A 5,064-nucleotide genomic window follows, 5' to 3' on the forward strand; every position below is an offset into this window, starting at 1 on the left:
AGAACTTCCCCGATTGCTAGCCAAGGCCAAAGCAATGGCGGACACCTACTCCGCCCCCAAGGAGATCCACAGACTTCTCAGCTATTGTCAACATATGATAGACTTAATGGACCATATGATTAGAAACCGCTAGGAAGTTTGTATTGTCGCTCAGATCTTGACTAGTTATAACTTTTTGAATAAAATGAGTTTATCCCACGTTTTTACTCCAAAAATCAGTGCGAATCAAGTCACTCCCGCATTTTATCTCTAGCATGCATTGTATGTTGGTCTCGTCCTTTGTCACGGGAAGCCGGAAGGTCCATATCACCTTCTTAATTGTGCACATGGGGCACTGCGCCCCCAAATGCGCAAGTAAGAAGAGATAATTTTCCGGGCTCTCGTGTCCGTAAAATGCATTCATATCATGCACCACATAAGCATCTCTTCATAACATCATAATGGACATATCCTGCATTTGTCCGTTATCATATTCCAGCCTCACATTTTGCATGAGTCATGGCATCATCATGCATATGCGTTCAACAAACTTTTTGATCTGCAAAATTGCATACCATTTGTTTTCATGTTTGCTCATCCTTGCGTTTTCCTCTACAAAACAAAAACAAAAAGGGGGAAGCGTGAAACTTCACACTACATTCTTAGTTTCATGTGTTAGGCACCACGAGCCAACCATGTTGGGATCATAAACCCGTTTCACTTAAAAAAACAAAATAATTGAACATGGTACCTAATGCATGGTTAACTAGGAAATGGTGTTTCTTCGGGCATCTCAATTTCATAATTACATTTTCCGTGCATAAGCTTAAAGTATGCCCGAGTCATTCATCCCTATGAGATGTTGTCGAAGTATTGGCGATCAGAATTGCCATTCCTTGGATTATAGGGTTGAACCAAGCTCATGCTTTTACAAAAAGGTTCATCAAGTCAAGTTGAAATATGGAAGTAACCGTCTTGCAAAATTGGGGCAAAAGATGAATTGAGTCACATCACTGCTTCGTCTACTGCCAAACATATTTAGGATTATTGATGTCCTTGTTACTTCCAGTTTCACCTTGTGATGGACCATGTTGTTTTAATGAAAATCTAAATTGATTTAACCCTATGTCCTGTGTAAAATTTGCAATACTTCAACTGTACATCATTCGCATGCATCCATGCTTTTCATTGGTTGCATTGCTCGTTGCATTCTTTCCTTGAAAAATAAAATAAAATGAACTTAATCATTGTTATAAAAAAGAAAGGGACACGCTTTACGACGCCCTTACCGAACTCGTGCTAGAGCTAGAGTAATGGGTGAAGTAGAGGAGATACAAGAGAAGATGAAGGCCGACGTGGAGGCCATTAAAGAGAAAATGGCCACAATGATGGAGGCCATGATGAGCGTGAAGAAGATAATGGAAGCCAATGCGGTTGCAATTGCCGCTACCAGCGTTGTTGCTAAGGTGAACCCGACGTCCCCATCCGGCCTCAAGCAAATGAATCATCCAACCTCAAATATGGTAGGCAAAGATTTAGGAAGTACGGGCGGCCCCCATGATGTGCAAATTCAAAACGAGCACGCCTTCCCGTCATATGGCTTGCCTCTCAACTATACGCCACCCAATGTGGCGTACACTCCCAATAAGAATGTCAATAACTCCACTCCTATACCCATTGAAAGCCAGCAACCCCAAACTGATCATGCACATGTCTCTTAAACCGTGGAAGAGACTCATGAAATTCCCCATCACAATCTAGCCGACTTCGAGCCTTGGCTCGGATATACCACTGAAGGGCAAGCAGTTGGTGGTATACCCCTACAAAACCCTTTGGAGGGCCCTCAGTATCACCCACAACTGCACCTCTTGCATTCCACAGCGGTTAAAAACCCTCATGACTATGGCAGGAATGGGAAAGTTGGATCATCTAGAGGAAAGGCTCAGGGCCATTGAAGGAGGTGAAGATTATGCCTTTGCTAACCTAGAAGAGTTGTTCCTAATACCCAAACATGGTCATTCCCAAGTTCAAGGTGCCGGACTTTGGCAAGTACAAGGGGACTACTCGCTCCAAGAACCATCTAAAGATGTACTGTCGGAAGATGGGGGCATACGCAAAAGATGAGAAACTGCTGATACATTTTTCCTGAGAAAGTCTTACTAGGACAACTGTTGCCTGGTATACTAACTTAGGAACCTTCTTGAGTCCATTCTTGGAAGGACCTAATGGTTGCCTTCATTAAGCAGTGTCAGTACAATTCTGATATGGCTCCGGATAGGATGCAACTACAAAAAGTGTGCAAAAAGGGGGCACGAATCTTTCAAAGAATACGCCCAAAGATGGAGAGACTTGGCAACTCAAGTAGCACCCCCAAAAACAGAGAAAGAGATTATCATAATGATAGTAGACACGTGACCGGTGTTCTACTATGAAAAAAATGGTGGGTTACACACCTTCAAGTTTAACAGATTTGGTCTTCGCCAGCAAAAAGATCGAAATGGATCCGAAAAGAGGCAAATTTGATCATCCTACTAGGACGACTGAGAAAACTGGGGCAAATGAAGAGGGTGAGAAAGAGGGAGAAACCCATGCTGTGACTGCCATTCCTATACGGCCAAGTTTCCCACCAACCCAACAATGTCATTACTCAGCCAATAACAAACCTCCTCCTTACCCACCACCCAGTTATCCACAAAGGCCATCCCTAAATCAACCACAAAGCCTGTCTACCGCACTTCCAATGACGAAGACCACCTTTAGCACAAACCAAAAAAAAAAAAAAAAAAAAACACCAACAAAAAGGAATTTTGCAGCAAAAAGCCTGTAGGGTTCACCCCAAATTCCGTTGTCATATGCTAAACTTGATCCCATATCTACTTGATAATTCAATGGTAGCCATAACCCTAGCCAAGGTTCATCAACCTCCATTTCTCCGAGAATACGACTCGAACGCAACGTGTGCTTGTCACGGAGAAGCCCCGGGGCGTTCCATTGAGCATTGTAGGGCTCTGAAGCATAAGGTGCAAGGTCTAATTGATACGGGCTGGCTGAAATTTGAGGAGAATCGCTTGTTGAATCCTGACATTGACAAGCAACACCATACATGGGGCAATTCTGGAAGCTGTTGTTATGACTCATCAGGATTTTCAAGTTTATGCCATAAACCACAGTTACAATGTTAAATGATATGGATAAAATGGACATCCTCTCACGAACACATCTTTGCTTATTCAACTTCCACCGGAATGTGAGTGTAAGCCATTGGTCTGTTTGCTCAAGCAACCTGCGCTCCTGAGTGTTGACTTCCAAGACCGTTCAATCAGAGATTACTCATCTTGCACGTTGGTAGGGGTACCGTAAAACAACGAGCAAAGTTCAAAACAAATAAGTTTCAAAATAAAAAATAAGTTTCAAAATAAAAAATAAAAAAGCATTTGATTGACTGTGTTTTCAAGTAAAAATATAGACGTTCATGTGACCTCATTTTGTCTTTTTAGAGAGAAGTGAGTTATCAAGAATAGGATGTTGGACAAATGGCCTCAGTTACCTTAAGAAAAAGGGGGGTTGAATTAAGATGCAAAGACTATTCCCCAATTGAACTATCACTCTCTCTTTTCGGATTAACAATGCACACAGGGATAACCCTTCCCTTGTGTTCAGGAATCCTCTACAACAAGAGACCCACGGTCTCTTAATCCCTTTTCAGAAATAAGAAGAAGAGAAGAAGAGGTCTCTCGTAAAAGAGGTAGATTGTAAAATGAAGATCAATCAAAAATTCCTTATTGAATAAGCAAGTGGTTGACCAAGGAATCTTTTTGAGAGGATAAGACATTTCAGTTCAGAAAAACTCTTGATCTTTCGAGAGGATAAAACTGTTTGGGCAATGAAAACTCTCTTTAAAACATTTGAATGGCCGTTCATAAAACATTTGAATAGATATGTCTCTTGGAAATTATTTTCTGAAAATCCCCTCTGGTAATCAATTACAAGACTTATGTAATCGATTACAGGTTTTAAAAATTTGTATTAAAACATTTTCAACTACTGGTAATCGATTACCAGTGAGCAAATCTCAATTTGAAATGATAGAATTCTTTGGTCAAACCTTTTGTTTGTTTCAATTTGGAAACTTCTTCCTAAAGAGTCTAAGAGATCAAACTTGATCATATATCTTGACTTTCTTGGATTCTTGTCTTGAATAAAACTTAGAAGCATTTGATCCTTTAGCATCATCAAGACATCAAAACATCTTGCTTCTACATAGGAGTCATTTGACTTAATCCATCAACTGAAAGATCCTTCAACTATTTCTCGTCCTTGGAAAATTCTTTTTGCAAGAATCAACTGCTTCTTTCATTCTTCCTCACTACGAGGTCGTGAAAACAAGACAACACTTGGTACCTCTAAGCCCTACACTGGGGCAACGAAAGGCACCATGCAAAAACCTCAAGCGAACCTAGGGGCAGATTAGAAGTTCTCACCCAATAGGTTCCCTCCTACAAGGTCATGACGAAAGGCAACGATTGGTACCTCAAAGCCTTACACTGGGGCAATGAGGGGCACCGTGCATGAGCCTCAAGTGAACATAGGGGCCGATCAAAAGTTCACACCCGTCGATGTTTTTAAACAAGAAGAAAAAAGGGAGACAAGCCCTGGAATTTCAATAGATTGATTAATTATCAAACGACTCCATTCCCGTCACTCCAAAATGGTCAAGTGACTAAATCAAACAGAACATACACTCTGAGGGAGTTCCCGGAGAGATTTGCAAAAAGATAGGATGAGGTTGCATGAATTATCACCTCTTTCAAAAGGACAGTCAATCTGTGTTTTCCAAAAAAAAATCAAATCAAAATCAAAATCACAAAATAGGGAAAGAATGCCATGAACATTGTACAACTTTCCATTACATTGCATTGTTTCATATAAAGTCCACATTTACCCAAATTTCACAACAAAGGTTGCATGCATCTGCATCCCTCAAAATCATGTTAACTACATAGATTTCCTACATCTAAATGTCCAAATCTTTTGAATTTGGGATGACCGGCTCTCTCGATGAGTCGATCTCTTGCTTCGATCTCT

Source organism: Glycine max, chromosome 2 (assembly GCF_000004515.6).
Source record: "Glycine max cultivar Williams 82 chromosome 2, Glycine_max_v4.0, whole genome shotgun sequence".
Classification (NCBI taxonomy): domain Eukaryota; kingdom Viridiplantae; phylum Streptophyta; class Magnoliopsida; order Fabales; family Fabaceae; genus Glycine; species Glycine max.